The 20,151-nt window shown below is 40.9% G+C and overlaps 1 protein-coding gene and 1 non-coding gene across 5 annotated transcripts in view; one reads left to right on the forward strand and one right to left on the reverse strand.

Moving 5' to 3' along the window:
- The window catches only part of LOC125976224 (flavin-containing monooxygenase 5), a 50,417-nt gene that overhangs the window by 10,438 nt on the left and 19,828 nt on the right, over window positions 1–20,151 (reverse strand). For 3 of the 4 annotated variants that reach the window (XM_068652175.1, XM_049732246.2, XM_068652174.1), the window contains exons 4-5: window positions 5,946–6,036; window positions 1,207–2,944 (exon numbers count right to left, since the gene is read on the reverse strand). The gene's annotated coding sequence lies outside the window, so the exon portion shown is untranslated. The remainder of the gene's footprint in view (window positions 1–1,206; window positions 2,945–5,945; window positions 6,037–20,151) is intronic. The other variant, XM_068652176.1, reaches the window with a different exon arrangement.
- trnap-cgg (transfer RNA proline (anticodon CGG)) lies at window positions 4,551–4,622 on the forward strand. Its single transcript has one exon. It is a non-coding gene; the product is annotated as a tRNA-Pro (tRNA).

Raw genomic sequence — 20,151 nt, forward strand, 5'->3', positions numbered from 1 at the left:
GGTTGTTAAAAAATACAGAAAGGCTGATACAGTATGTTGCCTTTAAGTGGCGTGTTCAGCTGAAGGCTTCCGGGAGATTTTTTTTTTTTTTTTTTTTTGCTGTTCTGAACGCAGGAAAAATTGGCCCGCAATTTCCTAAGGGCTGAGTTTGGGCATGAGCCAGCGCCAGGACAAAGAACAACTGTGCTCCTGCAGCTACACAATGAACTGTGATGGAATTAGGTGGGACAACACTTACAATTGGAGGGTTTCAAAATAATGTGCTGGGAAAATGTTACATTAATTGCACATATTAGTGGGACTGAGACATTTTTTGGGTTAAAAATATCAGTATCGGGCCCATTCAGTCTAATTTTTCTTTTTACAATGGAGACAATAGAAAGGAGGGTCAGAAAGTGTCAGTCAGCAAGGGAATTCCCCAAACGGAGCTCCGCCTCCGACGTGGGTCAGACCGACCTAACTTAACTGATCCGAACATAATCACGAAATTGGAAATCAGAACAAGACCACTTAAAATGCAATAAAATGTGACCAATCTATTGCAGTGGCTTTTGCTACCCTTGAATCAATCCAGTGAAAAAAAACTTTTAGAGTGAGTCATTTTATGTGTGTGTGAGTTCAATTTTTGTTAATTAAACAATTGATTTTAAGGAATATTTTTCTCCAAAATTATGAGTTTATTTCAAGTCAGGTCTCCAAACAATTCTTTTGAGTTCTAATTTAAATTGATTGACTTTGAAGGCAAATGGGCGTCTAATAGATAAAAACATGAAAATACATAAAAAAGCATCCAGCAGTTGCATTGTTTTTTTCTGTGTTGTTTTATGACTTTAATTGGTAGGGTGTGCTCTCTCCATGTTGGATGAACATAAACAAGTTCTAAAGCAAAACATGTGTTACTCACTCGTCTCTCCCTACGAATGTGTGTATGAGCCAGGAAAGCCAGACTGGTTTCATTACCAGCTCCATTATGGTTTAAGGGGGTGGGTTGGGGGATCATCCAAAAGACAAAACAGTTGCCATGGCGACACCACCTCACATGACCTTCCTCGTCAACTTTCTACTAGTTATCTTCTAGTGCATTTGCTTCTTCTAGTTTTATTAATTCAGCCCCCCAGAACAATTTCAAGCACAATGCATTGGATTTTTGTGAGCACTGATAAACAATGGCCATTCAAAATAATAATAATAATAATAATAACATACCCCAATTAAGCACTGGCCACCATTGACGAGTCTCTTCCGGTTTGATGTCGCTGGTATTCGGCTTCACATCCGGAATTTCCAAACGAATAATCCAAAATGAATCCAAATGAAGCAATTTTCCACCTAATGAATTCCTGGGCCTGATAAGCCCACTTGAAAGTATGAAAATAAGCAGACGGAGTTATGATAACTCATAAAATAAAGGATACGAAAATAACTTACTTTTCTGACCAAAAACATTTGACACAGTCAACAAGTGTTGACTTCCTGCCATGTTTAAATCCACCACGGCTTTTACACGCTTTCCAATACAATGTATGACAGTGCATGAGTCCCTCTAGCGGCATGGAGGAAAATTACACCATCGCAAAAATAATGTACTGTATGTAGATGTATTTTTTTGCCAATTTTCTTCATCTGGTACCTCGCCCAGCCTTTTCTTTGACACACACAACACACGCACGCCTGTTTTCCATCCAGCGGTCGAATTTCACAGACACCTCTTCCCTGTTTCCCCCCCAACACGGGCTGCCCTCTGCTTTTAGGAAAATAAATACGCGGAAAAGAACACAGGGGATGAAAAACAGCACTGGCGGGGAGTTATAATTGTGGTGCTCTCTTCTTCTGTTCTTTTTCTCACTTTCTGCTTTATTTTAAAACAGCATATCCGCCTCAGATTTCATCTCTGTGTCGAGTTTGTGTGCTCTCTTCATCTCTTCAAGATGTGCAGGAGTATTTGTTCTGTGCCATTAATAGATGGGACACACTACTCAATATGAAGAGCAGACCACCAGCACTCCTGCTACTAAACCACTTTAAGTCATTAATAACCTTCTCAACACACACACACACACACACTTGTATAGAGTCCAGGCGCACTTTATTAGCAGAGGAGCCATTTGCCTTGTCACTGTGATGAAGAGCTTGGCACTGCTGTGGCGGGCTACTTTTTAAAGGCCCAGACACCCTTAGCCATTAGTCAGGTGAGGTGATCAATGTGTCTCTAATAGAGAGGAGGAGGAAGATGAGGAGGAGGAAGATGGCCGTATTGATAGAGAGACGGAACGATAAGCAAAGAGACCGATTGCACTTTTGCCTTCACATTCATAAAGCAGCTAACGGGCGCTAATAGGACCTGTCAGCTTGCGCTATGTATTTATGAGGCCACGTCAAAACAATAGCATCTATCTCACATTAGGCCGCTGAGTGGGAGTGCTTGAGTGTGTGTGTGTGTGTGAGAGCACATGTGTGCAATTTGAAAAGGGAAGGGGGATGTCGCTCCTCAGAAAGTTCATCTCAATCCCGAGGTCAATATGCGTGTGTGTGCGTCCCGTCCTCTATCTTGTCATCACCGAGCCAAGGTGCGGAGGAAGCCTGCAGGGTTGTAGCGGGCCTTAGTGAAGTGCAGGAAGCCCACCAACACCGACCCCCCCCCCCATCCATCCACCCCCTTGGCACCGCTGCTCTGTTTTGTCTGTGCATGGGAAAATGGGAACTGAAGAGGCAAAAACTTTTGATAAGCAGGCGCTGGTGGTGAAGGGAGTGTGTGTGTGTGAGTTGGTGGGAGAGGGGGGGGGTAAGAGTACCAAGCCGAGCGGCGGCAGGGAGTAGCTTGTGTCTGGAAAGCATCAAGCCATGGCTTTGCATCGGTGTGTGTGTGTGTGTGTGTGTGCATGCACATGGTCTCTGGCTTGTTAACCTGGAGGTCACGGGCAGCGTCAGGTGATGAAGTCAATGCCTGGCACACACACACACACACAATAAATATCCATCCATTATCCTTTATAGTATATATGAAAGTGATTGATTATAAACACATATGTCAAGCGTGTTTTCACATTTGTGATTACTCAATAATATACAGAAATGTATTTGTGATTTAAAAAAATGGGGATTATGTCTTTAAGGAAAAAAATGCATCTGAAGAAAAAGTTCTATACATAAAAGAACGTAGATAAGACGGCATTTGACGGGCGAGCTCATGGAGCAGCACTTTGAGTGTCTTATCATCTTATCACGTCTTTAGTTGCCAAACAGGAAGTGAGACCAAATTACATGCTGTCAAACAAAAGCTTTTTTGTAAGGGACAAGTTGAAGCGAGTTGACTGACACACGCTTTTGGAAAATATATTCCCCCTGCAAAATATGCCTTTTTTTTTTTTTTTGTCACCTGCCTGCTCTGGCTGCACGTCAAGCATCACATCTCCTTTTCCCAGCCTCACACCTGACGGCTGTCACGTCAAGCCTGACCTTCCCAAATGGACTGCAGGCTCACTATTTGGCAAATGTCAAGCACAACGAGTGAGACAGAGAGAGCGACAATGCACCACAGGGAGGAGCAGCTGAAATTTGAACTACAGCCAAAAGTTTTTTGTAAGAGTAGCTGCACCGCCCGCAGCTGTCCCGCTAATCTTTCCCACCGCTACAATCTCCCGACACATCTGTCTTCACTCCGCCACCCCCCCCCCACCCCTCTGTGTACCCCTTCACATGCAAAAAAAAAAAGGGGATAAAAAATTGGACAAAAATGTAGCAAAAGTTGACAAGAAATGGAAAAAATCAGATTTAAAAACAACAGGCACATTTTTTACAAACAAAATAAAATAATAATAATAATTAATAAAAAAAAAACAACGGCCTAAAAAAAAAGAATTAACATATATAAAACTGGCAAATATATGCTCATGCATTCAAAAAAAACCTTAAAGTCTGATATTTTTGTCACATATTTTTGTAGAAATAAATTACGTTGCATTTGAAAAAGATTTCAAGAAAATAGGTCCGAAATGTTGAATATTTTTGCCATGTATTTAAGCCATAGCAAATTATACTTAGCATAAAAAAAAACATTTTTACGCGCTACACCAAAAAGTTAGCAAGGAAAAAAAAAGGCTACAATTAAATTTGCCACCATCCTTTGAAGATGTGCCACCCACTCAGCCACATATTGCTTGTCTAGTTTTTGTGTAATCCTCCAAACTGAGCTCCAGTTACACACACGGATTCACATCCAAAAATCAAATCCCCCTTGCCCGCGGAAACTTGATCATCGCATTTCCAGTTGAAATGTTGAGCGAAAGGTCTGAGAAGGCAATTTGGTTTGGAGGGTTAGCAAGTCAAACAAAAAAAAAAGCCTAATGAAGTTCATGGGAAAGGATCAAAAGAAATTAGCGGTTCAATTTATGTGTGTGTGAGCAAAAAACCAATTCGAAAGTTTCTTCTATAATTAAAACCCAACATTTCCAAGCCGCTATCCTTCTAAATGCTATTGTTAGCAGGAGTTAGCATTAGGGAAGTGTCCATTACTTGAAAATCTCTGCTATAGGAAAATAAATCTAACGTGTGGCTCGTTGGTCTAGTGGTATGATTCTCGCTTCGGGTGCGAGAGGTCCCGGGTTCGACTCCCGGACGAGCCCTTATTTAAATTAGAGATATTGAGGCATTAAATAATAAGTTTCAAGAGAGCACCACACCCAACAATAAGCTTTATACTTAAAGCTTTTTACAGGGGGGGAGTGGCCAAGGGGGGATTCATGCAATCATCCATCCCCGGAGGTAACGAAGGGTCAAGGACTCTTATTTTTCAAACAGCCCATTCCAATATTCTTCTTGGCAATCTTTCCTTATGAATTGGAAATTGTTTATATTTACAATTTAACTAATAAATTTTTTTCAACAATTTTTTGTGCTGCCAATGAAAATATTTTTTTTTATTTAAATGGTGAGCACGTATTTTATTTTGTGCAGTGTCATCTCATGCACAAACCTGATAATCTTAAACACGACTGTGACAAACTTGCATTGTTTCACTAATCTTTTTTTTTTTTTTTGGAGGGAAATTCCCCCCTAAAATGAACATTCCTGTTCTTCCTGCAGAACTCCTCCTCATAGTTGCCATGCTTCCTGTGTGAATATCTGGAGAACTATAGCTGGGTTTGTGCCTTTTTAAGGCTGGGTGTTGTGGGTGGGGGTGGGGGGGGGGGTCCAAAGACGGGCTGACCTCCCGGCGCTCTCCGGAATTCCAAACACGTCGCGGAAAACAAGCCGAGTGTCTATGTAGCGAATGACAAAAAAGAACACTTGTATCTCTGCTATGAAATGATGGGAACAAGGGGGGGGGGGGGGGATTTTTGGCAATTACTTCTAAGACAGACCACAATTAACACTCTTTGACTCCCCCACATTCCCATACTTAACCCCACGCAGGGGTGAGGGGGCAACAGGATCAAAGTGCCCCATGGCTAGGATCAGTTAGTTAATATTATTAATTAGTTACTTGTTTTTATGACTTAAGCCTGAATGTGGATTTTTTTTTTTTTGTCAGGGTATGTTTAAAGGTCGTTCGACATGGGCCGAAAGTTGTAATGGTGACAAGAAAAACTGTTTGCAACCTTTTGCAACTGTTTGCAACCTTGTGGGGAACTTGACAAAATTTTCTTTGTGCTATGATACAGAATTTATTATTGTAGTTAATTTGTTCGTTGCTAGTTCGGGTTAATCGATGTGTACTGATGGAGGTGTGTGAGTGCACCACTGCAATTTTTCAGCCAAGGAGGAAGTGAAGAAAAAGTTCCGTCTTTCCACCGTCACTGATATATATCCATGCCAAACAACACAAGACCTTCGGCAAAGATTAGTGACTTATTGTGTGACTCATTAGCCGGGCTTGCACTGTAACCACACATACACACATGCACACACACCACTCTTTCCTGGTGATACCAAGGCGATGAGTGTACCTGTACCCCAGGATGTGAGTCGCAGCTGGGGTATGCCCTCCCTGGGCTTCCCCCCTGGAGAATGGTGGAGCCAGGCTGGTTAAGAGGTTACCTAAAGAATCGGAAGATTTATTAACTCGTGCTGGATTAGTATGTATTATTGTAAATTATTATATTTTTTAAAAAAGAAAAAAAATATTGACAATATTAAACAGTAGTAATATCTTCTCAAACCTGCCACACAGTGAATAATAATGATTATGTATTTTTTTAAAAAATCTGTAATTGGACTAACAATATTATAATTAAAAAATACAGTAAATAAACTGGAAATGATTTCAATTTTGAAAAGCGCGTGTGAAACACTGAACAAAGACATGAAACGGGTAAAGAGAACAAAAACACAGCTGCTCAGATGGGAGGACAAGCTGTCAGTTGGGCGGAAAAAAAAAAAAAAAGAAAAAAAATCAACACTCCTGAGTGCTGTTTCACTGCTTCCACATGTTGCTTGCATGCATTCCACAACCCCCCCCCCACACTATATATCTATATTCATTTCTAATATCTGCACGCTTCTCAGATAACCAATCAAAATATTTTTGCAGAATCATGTGACGCAATTCTACACCAACCAATAAAAATCCAGCATGATTATCTTTACAAAATGGGAATTAGATTAGATTGAGGATGGGCAAAGTATGGCCCGAAGGTCACATAAGGGCACACAGTTGAGCCGTGGAAAAATCCGGTTCCGAATCAAAAGTGGGCCCCTTGCTTACTTCTGATTGGATAGCACCAGGTATGTTGTGTCGTGTGTCACCCGCCACCAGCATTTTTTAATAAGTCCAACCCCCCCCGGGTTTCTCCCATGTGTGTCTAAGGTCTCATTTCACAGGTTTAAATCTAATCAAGAAAATCAACTCCATCTTTAAGTTGAGCGCCGGAGGAGATTTCCAGAGGTGCTGCGAGAGACCGTCTCGCTGTTGAGGGAAGGAAATCTCCACAAGTGGATTAGCAAAGAGCCAAAAGGAAGGAAGGAACAGATTTGCTCAAAAAAGCTGGAGATTTACCACAAAAAAAAGGTGCATGTTTTAAAGAAAAAAAAAGTCATATTGCGTATCTCCAAGAATTATGTCTTTTTTTATTTATTTTTTTTTTTTTTATTGAAAAATAATTTTAAGAATAAAATCAAATTAGCCATGGATATTTTTTTAACTAAAAAACAAATATTTTCAAGAAAAAAAAAAGACTAATTTGAATTTGCCACCCACTCACATATCGCCCAAGCAGTTTTTGTGTAATCCTGCAATCCAAGTACTAAATGCACAACTGAGCTCAATTTACACACACACACACACACACACACACACACACACACACACACACACATCCCAATCAAAAGCAAATGCAAAGCACATTTTCACCCTTTGCCCCGACATATGGAACACGTAGCGCTCTTGTTTTCTTTTCATCTGGCCGCCCCAGAATTGAAAGCTTTGGACAGTGTGTCCTCGCTGCCCTCTCCTCTTCCTCCTAATCCTCCTCCTCCTCCTCCTCTTCCTCCCAGGGGTGCTGCACTGACCCCATTAACAAGCGGGACACCCACTCGCTCACAATAACAGCACCTTTGCAGCCTCGGAGGGATTCTTTCAAAGTCTGGGTGGAAAACTCTAAAAAAAAAAAGGCAGAGGTGGAAGTTAACGGATCGCGAGATTCCAATTCACTGCCATTGACGAACGACTATAGGCGTCAAAGATCTATCAACGATTGCTTTTTAAAATAACGCTGTTCATATTTGCCGATCAGTGGCTAGCCGCAGCGTTAAACTAGCTTTGCTAAGTTAGCTTTATGTAAGCCAAAGTTACACAGTTTAGCTATCTCGGTTGCTAGCATGTTAGCTAGTCTACTTTATTTCTAAGATTACAATTTATTAAGGTCAATTTAATGGATCAGAATTGTCTACCTGTCTACTCCGATCCTGTAGGTGGTGCTAATGCACATCGCAGAGATTAATTTCACAGTCATACTGAAATTGATAGTGGTTAAAAAACTCAAGTTGGTGGGGGCTGAGGTTAGTACGTTTCGTGAAAAACAAAACTGAAGGTTGGGGGGGTACGTTTTGTACGCTAACCACAGAACGCTTACCTCATGTGTCGAAAAGTGTGGGCGGGATGGTTTGATTCCGCTAAAAGCTGTGACTTTTTAACATTATGAAGGAGCAGCTGCTGCTGCTGCAAAGGAGGACTCACAAAAGTCAAAGTGCACTGAAAAGGTCAAAGGTTTCAACACCTTTACACCTTCTCACTTGTAAAACTCCAGCAAAAACTCCAGGTGAGATAAACAGTTGGTGGTTTCCTTCATCTTGTGTGATTTCAAGTAAATGCAATTTCAATAATTGGTTCGCTTTTCTTTAGCGCCACGTGCTTTTTCTGTGGTGTTTGTGTAAATCTCAGATGGTAAACGCAAACAAGGAAAGCCCAGTCACAACAATCTCCAAATCTCCCTCCTTCCTGATAAAGCTTGCACAGACGTCTGGGCTTTTTTTTTTTTTCTCCCCCGATGGAAACTCCTGATGGCGGTACCACAGGCGTTCTTTTCTTTCCAACTCCGCCTATCCTCCATCCTTCCACCTGATGACTTTTCCTCCCTCCCTCCCTCGCAGAAACGGGGAGCCAGACTGTAACGCAAACACTGGCAGGTGGATGGAAGCCGAGGAGCGACACTTGTCAACTGGATGGAAGGATGGATGGATAGATGAGGAGGGGGGGGGGAGGAAAAAAGATGGCGCTGCTCGCTGTTTGTACGAGTGAAAAGAGAGCGAGAAACCAGACACAAACATAAACATTGGCCCTTACTTCAATACTTCTTCTCTCTGGACCTCTGACTCACCCCCTCCCTCTCTCCCTCCCTCCCTCCGTCCTTCCCCATAAACAAATGCAACATGGAAAGCATCACAAACTTACTTACTTATGTTTTTTTCCCCAATATGATTTCCATGCATTGAAAAACATTTTTTTTAAAATATATTTTGGACTTTTCATTTCACCCCCTGACAGTCTGCGGGTTGGACTGTCGATGACTTCATGACTTGTCTACTGCTGGCACTGACCCAGCCCTGCATCTGCTCTACACACACACACACACACTGCATTGTCTCCACAGTGGAGCCCAATCGCTCGTGTTGTTGTGACATAACTTACTAACGCTCACGTTCGCAATATGGAAAGTCGGCCCATTCTTGGCACCTGCTACAGGTGGTGAGCGTGAAAAAAGGGACGTGCAACATGGTGGGCGGGCACACTTAAATATTATATATACCGTATTTTCCGCACTATAAGGCGCACCGGATTATAAATCGCACCTTCAATGAATGGCCCATTTTAAAATTGTGTTCATATATAAGGCGCACTGGATTATAAGGCGCATAGGATAAATAACTCAACGTTGCTCAAATGTTAATATCACACAACACACAAAATAAACACGTAAATCTTACTTTAATAAGTTAGTCCTCATCCACGAATCCATATTGGTCCATATATAAGGCGCACTGTCGGGTTGTGAGAAAATGAGAAGTTTTTAGGTGTGCCTTATAGTGCGGAAAATACGGTATTTAATATGTTTCATTTTAGGACTTGATTTAACTTAATTTGAATTAAAACACATTTACAAAAATATACATTGAACACGGACACTCACATTCAACTGTTACATTTCATTCTTTTAATTTTGGTGTTGAGTAAAAAAAGTACTAAAAATGTCATAGTGATACTTTATCGCGTTCAATCTTTGGAAAAAAAATTCTCCACTTTAACTCCGCGCCGTGATTGAGCTCCAATCTTCGAGTCGGAGCGTAAAGACTAAATATATGGGCTACATTTTATTTTTACACACACATGCCACCCACTGCTTGGTGTTTATTTAATATGGCATTTCACTCAGCTCGGAGAACAGTATATCCCGCCGCCTTCTTTATAAGGGCACAACTAATGCAGCACTGAGGCAACCCCACCATCCCTCGACAAAAGTAATTACTCTTTCGCTTTCTCTCTCGCACACACACACACACAGACAGACACACACACATGGTGCCAGCAGCAACAGTCTCTTGGCACCATCCTGCCGCCCTCACCGAGAACGAGCATCTGCTTCGTCTTTTCTTTTGCAGCAGAACGCTTTGGCTTGTCTTTCTTGAAATCTACACACAGTCGCACACATTGGCACTAGTATCGGAATGTGATCCTCTCAGATCTGAAAACTGCCAGCTCCTCAAAAGACGAAAAAATCCGCACTAAACGGCGACAAAGCTAACAAACGGCAGATTGTCTGTCTTCCAACGAATACAGAGCCGTTGCGGTAATGGTGTCAGTGTGGTTGTGTTACCGAAAGCCCGAGCGAAGATGCGACACTTGGCAGCAAAACGGGGGTTGGATTTCCACCTCAACTGTCTTTGGATTTGCAGCGCGACGGCTTTCACCAATAAGTCAGCGGGCCCTTCACGAAATAAGTTTTCAGATTCAAACTCTGCAGCATGTTACGTAATAAATAATTGATTATCATGCAAAAAAAATAAAGTTGATGACAATTTAATGGGGATTGTGACAAAAAACAGAATACACAATTCAAATTCTTGACACGGCTAGAACACACGTTGTACAAAAATAGTGCTATGGCGTTCAGTTAAGCTTGTCAGCCCGGTTTGTGGGTCAAACAAAGACATTTTGTGGCGATAAAACACTGGATGTGGTAAGAGTAATCCGTCCATGTGATGTATGGAGCCGTCCCAAATGGTGTAATTTGTTTGGTTTTAATAAAGCGTGTGTTTTTCTTGGGTCACGTTGTCAAGGAGCAAATTGCTTTCTAATCACATCACACGTGGAAAGTGCAGCACGCGACGACGCACACCCATTCGCTCGTATTAACGCACGTGTGTTTTCATTGCAAAGCAAAACATGTCAGCGTTTGGCCCACTTTTAGCCCACACAGTCGCTGTGACGGACAGCCCGCTTGGGATTAAGGCCTGACCACATAAAAAGAGGGACAGCTCATACCAAAAACAAATGCGGTTCGCCCGGCCGACTTCAAAGGATTCAGTGTTACATTGTAACGAAAAATTGAAAATGAAAAAATCAAAAAGTAAAATAAGTACAAAAAACATTTCTTATAAAACAATTTTTTAAAATTAAAATTAAACACATAGTTATTTAGAATATTTTGTGAAACAAGCAAAGTTGTTAAAAGTTGTTAAAACATAAAAAACTCTTGAATTTTGAAAGTTAAAATTAAATTAAAATGACATACAAAAATTACATTAAGATTAAACACAGTTATTTAGAATATTTTGTGAAACAAGCAAAGTTGTTAAAAGTTGTCAAAACATAAAAAACTCTTGAATTTTGAAAGTTAAAATTAAATTAAAATGACATACAAAAATTACATTAAAATTAAATTAAAATTTAAAAAATAATCATTTTCTTTTTCCAAGCTTACAAACGCAAATATTTAAAATAGAATACAATCAAATTAAAAATAAAAACATCTTATTTTAGTCTAGTAGTCAAACCAAATCATATCCAATCCCAGAAAAGCAAACTCAAATTACTTTTTTTTGTAGTTTAACATAAGCATACAAACAGCGCACGACAGATGAAAAATTAAAAAATGAAAATTAAAAAAATATTTATTTAGAATATTTTGTGAAACAAATTAAATTAAAATTACAAACAAACATTACATTAAAATTAAATTAAAAAGTCAAGTATTTTCTTTTTCCAAGCTTACAAACTCAAATACATAAAAAAATTAAAAATCAAAACATCTTTTAATCTAGTCGCCAAACCAAATCATATCCAATCAAATCCCAAAAAATCAAAGCTCAAACAACTTTTTTTGTAATTTAACATAAGCCTACGACACAGATGAATAAACGCCAGCAGCTTGACGGACTATGCTGGCGTCTAAGGGCTTAAGGTGCCAGCCTTCCAAAAGAGGAAAGGTCGGTGATGTGGCGTTTTACTGCCACTAACCGCCTCCATTCTGGGAGCGCTGCCCAACTCGTCTACCTGTTGACTGGACGCAATGTACTGCCCGCATCTCGTGTTACACGGCATATTGTAAATCAGCGCACCATTATAAATAACACTTAGATGTTATTTTCAATCCTAACAGGAGCTTAAGCGGCATTCTAGCTCACTCTAAAAGCTGTTTAGAATTCAAAAAGCTTTTTTGCAAACACAAACAAACCTATTAAAAGGCAGCCATTATCCGAAGATGAGAGCTTGCGAGTTGATTTATGACACCAATGGCAATGATAAAAATTTACCACGAGAGCTATGGCCACATTAAAAAAAATAAAACAAACCATCAAAAGAAAATTAATGATGAGCGTGTCATTTTAAGACGAACCACCGGTCGTTAAAGTTAGTTAGAAAAAGGTTGCCATGGGGAATATTCCATTGCTGAACCTCTTAATGTTAAAACCAGGATTTGTTTTCACTATGAATCTACAGGCCCCTTTTTTGGGTAGCACTTACAAAGACGGGGACTGGCCATGGCTTGTTAAGATTTTTTTTGTGGGTCCATTCATTATAGAAAAGCTTACCAAATTTTTGAATTTTCTAATTAATCAGGATAAATTTTGAGACTTGGTTGAAATGGCTAAAAATGTCACTTTGAATCTCATGACCAACTTTTTGTGTTTTTTTTTTCAGGTTGAGACTTTTTTTGTGGGTCCTACCTTAGTGTTTTGAGTTTTATGGTCATAAATCTTTCTGAAATGTACACAGTAGAAGAAAATAGCAACAAAAAAAAAATAGTTGCTTTGAATCAAAATAGCAGAATGTTTTTAAGACTTTTTGCGGTCCCCACCATGATGGATATGCTTACCAAATTTCATGTTACTACGTGAACTGCTTCGGGGGGCTGAATTTTAAAAAGGTTGATTTGTCATGTTACATGCAAATAAATCAGGAGAGGAAGTTGTAAGAATTTCTGGCCTTTCTCTACAGCAGCAGGCCCGCAGGCTTTTTTCACGAGGGAGGGGGGGGAGGGGGAGGCCTCGAAGGAATAAAACACCCTTTAGCTCAGCCTTGTGTAGCTTCACACCTGCAGTACACAAAAGCTCTCTTTGTGCGTCAGTCGTACGTCAAAGAGCGTCACCAGGAAACAAACGGAGGTTCTTTAGTGGGAAAATGACATTTTCACTCAAACAGCCACTCAAATACATAGAGATAATGTCATAAAGTAGATCAAATATTATTATATTATTACAAAAAGTGGTTCTTTCTCACGGCCTCACCTGACCGACAACGTTTTTCTGTGCGGACCAATATTGACATTGGCGCTGCTGAATGGACAGCACACAGCTAATAGATATAATTATATCACATAATGATCTCCAATAACAACGTCAAACAAGAATAATAATAATAATATGCCTGTGCGGAGGTTTGTTGGGATCCTCCCTAGAACCATGGTATGTAGCTAAGTCAGCTCGTTGAGGAATATTTGTCCGTGTAAGTTTTTTTTAAAAACAATATTAATAATAATCAAAAGTCATGGGTACTTGTTGCTAGGCAGACTTCCCAGGAGTCAGTCGTAATTGCTCCATGGGCCAATTGAAAACATGTGACGGCCAGATTTACTTTAATTTGGTTGACATACCTTGGAGTGATCCACAAAAAAAGTCTCAGGGACCAATATCACCAAAAAAAAAAAAAAACAGGTGTATTTTGGAGCAAAGCGGCCATTTTATCACCAATTTTAATTCAGTCCAAAACATTTGCGTTTTGGTCAATGTGTGAAGATTTTCTACAAATACAAATTTGAAAAGACCCACAAAAAAATACCACACAGGCAGCAGAAAATTGTGAAAGGTTACCTGCATTGATCCATGAATTTAATTTAATTAATAAATGTATTTTCCCCCCTATATTTCTTCATATCAGTTTTGCAGTATTTGATGGGAATGCGCATGTCGGAGTCGGCGGGGGGGTTGGGCGGGAGAAACAGAGGCTGCGTGATGCTGCGCAGGCGATGCAGCATCAGCATCGAAGATGAAAACGTGCGGCGAGGGATGGATGAGGCGATGTGCTTCCAGTAAACCGCGCCTGATGACTCACCTGCTGTAAGACTACATCACCTACAGCGTGAGATCATCAGGTGACCGATAGCATCATGCGATACGGGCTCCACCAATGGGAGTGGAGGATTCTGGCTGTGAAGCCTTACAAGGAGGACGAGTATAGGGATGGCGATCCGGTAAATGAGCACACAGTCACAAGTGGATTGCTGTCGGAAAGAAGGGCAACATGCTGTGCTGAGCGGTTTTGCTAATTACCGTATTTTCCGCACTATAAGGCGCACCTAAAATCCTCCAATTTTCTCTAAAATCCTCCAATTTTCTCAAAAGCCGCCTTATAATCAGGTGCGCCTTATATATGGACCAATATTGAGCCACTACAGCAGGCTTATATATGGACGAAGTTTTAAAATGAGCCATTCATTGAAGGTGCGCCTTATAATCCGGTGCGCCTTATAGTGCGGAAAATACAATAATGACTTCATTTGGGGAGCAAATTTGAATTTTTAAAAGCTTTTTCAGTTTCAGGTTAATCCCAATGACCTGAAGCAAGCATTTTATTGAACAATATAACAATATAATGAACAATTGAAACGTTAGCTTAGCAAATAGCATGACATTTTAGTAGCTTTGAAGTGTGCTAATCAGACTACACAAAACATCTTATTGCCCCAAAAAATATTTGACTTCCAGACTTGAATTAAGTGCCCCATGCCTGGTTGATATTTATCAGGCAGAGTGAACGGTCGAAGCTAGCCGTCATTATTACGGCTAAAGGTCAGAAACCAGAGCGAATCTTAACGAGATTGTCTTTGACCACAAACTGCATTTTAAAGCAACACGCTGAATTATTAAAGAGCCTTATCTGGCTCTGGTGCTGATCGGGCAAGGCGAGTACTTAAGCCGCGGCCCGAACGACACGAGTGTCGGGTTACGAAGCAATTAGGAACAACTGGACGGCTGTTAAAAACAACAAAAATCATACAGTAGCATAAACTGCTGAATAACAGGCACAACTAAAGCTGATGTATTTTACCGGCATACCAAATGGCGGTCTTATTGACCAGCACGCTTGCGGCGGTTTATTATTGATGCGGCGAAACACGAGTGGCTGCTCTGAAACCAACACTCGGCTGTTACAGTAAGCCAGACAGCCAGAAATTTACTTCAGCCACACTTCCCCAGAAACACAGCCTATACTTTTCTCCTCATTGGGCCCGCAAAAGCGCTTAAAAACCGCCGTAGGCGTCCAAGTTCCCTGTTTCTACATACGGGCCCGCAGGAAAAAAAAAAAAAAGTTGGTCGAAACTAAAGCAAACAGCAGATTCTCATCGGGGACGTGTAAACGGTCGGTGGGAACGTGCACGGAAAGTATTTTGCGTCGCGCCGTGCCAAAGGCATTTTTCAACGGCGGCGAGGAAGACCATCAAAAAATGGTGTTTGTTTTGACCCACTCGGAAAAGAGTTGTACGTTACTCTTCGTACAACTCTCTTTTGTCAGCACGAACTAGAAGTTGTGTTAGCAAAAATGGCGTCCATATTGAAAAATAATAACGTGCGAGAGGGGGGATTCAAATTTAGGGGTCCACGTTGACTTTTTAAATCCATCAATGGGCCAGGTCATCTCTATATGAAGTTTATTTTTTTTTTAATTGTATTATTTGTAACTAATATAATTCTGAATTGAAATTAATTTTAAATTAAAATGGTAAATGTATATAAACATTTTCGGTGGGCCGCATTAAGGACGTCAGGGTATTTTTGTGCACCTTTTAAATGTCGTACCTAATAAAGTGACTGCTCAGAGTAGCTCATCGTAATGTCTTTCAACGGATAGGACATTCGGTTTCACTCGTGCTTTCTGGGAATGGCCGTCACGGAGCCGGGTGATTTTCCACAAAGTCACGTGAGGGAATCTCCCTCAGGTCACATGACTTCTCTCTCGCCTGTTCTCTCGCTGACACTTTTTCCCGCCAGCTGATCTAATGGCCGTAAAGCAGCCGCGTCCCTTCCTGGCTTGAATCTTATTGAATTATTCAAGCAGGTTCACAAAGAAGGCAGAAAACGCTTCTGATTATTCATATCTGCTTGAGCAGTGGCCACTTTGTCAAAACATTGTTTGCATTTTCATAAAAATTCCTGCAGGTGTTTCCCCAATCTTTTTTGTCGTGCAGAATGTCAGGAACTCTTGACATTTTCTTCCCGTGTGCTCCTGCTGTCAATCAAAGACGTCTGAATGTCAAAGACAGCTTTGGGGGGGGAGGAAAAAAAAACAGTTGAAAAGCTTGTTCGGACAAAAAAAAAAAAAAAAAACCACCGACATGCTTCTAAATTAATTTCCTCAAACTGCAGTTCAATGTAAGTGCAATTGTGTTGCTAACCAAAACAGCAGCACATTCAAAAACCTGTTGGGAAAAATATGTATATATTAAAAATATATTTTTCAAATTAATTACTTTCCGTAACCAGTAAGTCATTTAAAAAAAAATATTTATGACAATTTTTTTTAAAAAATACTTCCAGTTAGACGACAATGATGAATAATAATACACAACTAAATTTAGGACGCCACTACACTCTACACTGACTGATACTATGAGTGGAATACTCAACATTGTTGCCACAAACTACACACATGCACACACAAACACACAAAGAAGCCCTGCTGTCAATCAGCAGCAGGAAACAGAGGCACTATTGAGTTTTTTGGCACGAGTCCTTCTAGCGGCCGCCGAGAGAGCGCTGTGTGTCACACGCTACTGATACAAGCTGCCTTCTGTCACACACAAATGTCTCTCTGGCGTACAACAAACTTCACATCTGCATGCACGACACCCACACCAGCACACAAAGGGGCCTCGTCGGAGACGCCCCGCCCCCGCGGAGTGAATCCCGTCCACGCCATGCGTGCTCTTAGCCAATCATTTTGCAGGGTTTGCTTAAGTTACTTACAAGATGTTTTGCGTCACACTGAGAGCTGTTGCTAATAGCGACAACCGCTAGCTAGTGGCTGAAGGGTAGCTCTTATCTTGAAATGGAATAATCCAACCTACTGAGTTTCTATTCAGAGCTCAACCGGTTTGACCCGTACACCTGAACTGTGACCTTTTAGTTTGTTGTTTCAATCAGTGTTTGGAATAGTTTCATTTTCTGTTGCTTTATTATTAGATTGACTTTTGTCATCTTTTTGTTACTATTTTTTTTTTTTTTTTCAAACCTGTTCTTGTTATCTGCCGCCACCCACTTGTGTCTTGTCCAGGTTTGCCTCCCTGGTGGCCTTCTTTCTTTTTATTCTTGTTATTTTTTTTTTTTAAACTACTTTTGGAAATTCCTATACCCCTAATGTTTCTAGTTTTCTGGATTTTTGTCCTCCAATATCACAAAAACTTTGATTTTAGGGCAGGTTCTATTCAAAGTTAATCTTTTACCACAGTTCCTATTTCGAGCTCTATCGATTTTACTTTCTATTCACATTTTGTGAAAAAATACTTTTGTGTCCTATCCAAGTTTTTTTCCACTCAACATCTCTCCCCTGTGTTACTCATAAAAAACTCAAATGAGATATTTTATGAATATTGTGACAGAAAGCCAGCAACCATTTAAATCCGGAAGACCGCGGCCAAAAGAAGGGGTTCCCCCCTCTTATCTAACAGTCCTCGACCCGCCAACACTCAGACCATAATGAGACTTTTCCTTCCAGACGCTCGTCCAGCGGCGTCACTCCCCTCAAAAAAAAAAGAAAGAAAAAAAAGACACGGCAGGAACTGGAATTTTTTGCTAGGATCAAAACAAGTCGAGAGTTGTAACGGCTTCGAGTTTCCGACGCAGACAATGTGCCAGATTCCAGCGCCTTGAGGGACACCGACGCGTCACAATGGATGCTCTGTCTGAGAAATATCACGCACGCACTCACTCACTCACTCACTCACTCACTCACTCACTCACTCACTCACACAAAATGGTGGGAGTACAAATACTTTTTTTTTTTTTACTGTACTTAAAGTATCTGTAATGTGAAAATGTCACATTTAACACACGGCAGAAAAGAATGTTAACATCCTTCCCAAATATGAATGATTTAAAAAATATATAAATAAATAAATAAATAAATAAATAAATAAATAAATAAAATAATTCTTGTCTTAATCAAATCACACTTTTTGCGACATGGAAAACTGGAAATTACATTTTTTTTCACTTTACCCCCTCCCAACTTTTTTGTTTTTAAATCAATGAGTTCAATGAGTCTGTCTACTTTGACGTTTTTTTTTTTTTAAAAAAAAAAGCTTCCTGTACTTCTACTTGACTACTTTTTTTACTTTGCAGTGTTTATTCACGCACTTCGGAAACATGTCGAAAATATTCCAGTGGCTCTACTACTGTGGAATCTTTGTCATTCCTGTGAGTCTAAACTGATGGCATGCGTGTCTCTGCATATCCTGCTCAGGTGGAAATGCGTCTTTGTTTTCGGGGTAAAGTTCAGGACACAGCAACTGAGATGTGTGTGTGTATGTGTGTGTCTTTGGGGTCAGGGATCCCATTAGTAAGACATCCCCCTGGCTCTAATTGCCTCCCCGCAAGCAGACACCGTGACAGCTCTGTAATCTCCATGTTCCACCCAGCACTCAACATGGTGGGCGTCCTTCTGAAGTGGAGTAGCTAATGTTAGTTTTATGACACCAAATTAGGTGGCTTCTCATGTTTGGTGGCTCCTGGAGCTCAAGCGTGGGGGCGTCTAAACGGGGGGACCGAGTGAGGCAGGTTGAGGTCGGGAGCTACGAATTAGCCGAGTGGGCGTACTGTAAATGTCAGCCTGTGTTTGAAAATGTTTTTTTTTGTTTTTTTTTTCCGAGTTGCTACCACAAATGTTTCCCAAAACATGTTTGTTTGGATCAAGCCAGGCATGAGGAGCAGTTTCGGACAGCGTGTAAATAATAACTCAAGTGCCTCTCCTCCGGCGATACGTTTGTGTCTACTCGAAAACGTGGGATTAAGCAACGCTCCCCCGAAGCCTTTCAAGTAGGCTTCCCTGTGAATTATTCACGTGGGCAGCTGTCCAAACCAAAGTTATCTTGAGTCGAAACTGCAATGGAGAAAAAAAAAATCAGCTTTAAGAAGAGGGAAGCATTCAGGTAAGAAAGAAAATGCTTCTTCTCGTCTTATCTACCAGGCCCAACCTGGCTATCTCCACTAAAGTTTTCATCCTGTTAAACATTACTCCCAGGAATGCCCATTTGGTGACGTTTGTTAGTCTTAAAATGGCGTCCTGGACTGATAAAATTGTTCTCATTGTCTTCAAATCTGTCAAAGCTTTGCTGAGCAGCTGCTCCTGGAGGCACCCGAGTGAGCTTAGAGAGGATCGAGATTTTTCTATTGCTGGTCTAATGGAGCCAACTCAGAGAAGCATCCTCACCATCTCATTTCCAAACCATGGCTTTCAACACAGCTTGAGATTGAATCTGTTTTTAAATTGCGTCATGTTCAAATCCCTTCCGTTTAAGTTTTTATTTTTGCTCCCGATATAAAGCAATGGAGAGGGACACCGAAGTTACCTAATTTGCACCGTCGAACTTGACGCAAACAAGTTTACAGGACAAGTGCAAACCATCTTGTCTCACTTAGAAGCTTGTTTTGCAAGCCGGCATGTGTGTGCGTGAAACAAGCGGCCTGTTTAAGCAGCTCTCTGTTTTATTTTGGATGTACCCTAGCGACGAAGCTGTTTCTGCTTACCCCCCCTCCCATCCCCGCCCTCAGGCCCAAAACGCTGCCGGCTTTTTTTTTTTTTTTCACGTCTACATGTGTATGGCACATCTGCTTCGCATTGAGTTCGGGATCAGTCGGGATTTCTGCTCAAGTGGGTGCGATGGGTGAAGACGGAGAAGCTGGAGGTAGCAACGGGGGTCCGATAAATTAGGTCCACCTGGATGTTTGATATAAAAAGAAACTTTTGGGAAAATACTGCAAGCGTTATAGAGCTATAAAAGTTCGCCGGAGCATATTAACCCCCGAAGACGTACAATGGGCCGAATCAGGTTTATGTCGATTGTAATGGAGCGTGTTGAAGATGGAGAAGGGGGAGATGGTTAAAGCGAAACAAGATGGAGGGTCACTGGGTTTGTCTGGCAATGACCCTACATCACCTCCTCA

Source organism: Syngnathus scovelli, chromosome 10 (assembly GCF_024217435.2).
Source record: "Syngnathus scovelli strain Florida chromosome 10, RoL_Ssco_1.2, whole genome shotgun sequence".
Taxonomy (NCBI): Eukaryota; Metazoa; Chordata; class Actinopteri; order Syngnathiformes; family Syngnathidae; genus Syngnathus; species Syngnathus scovelli.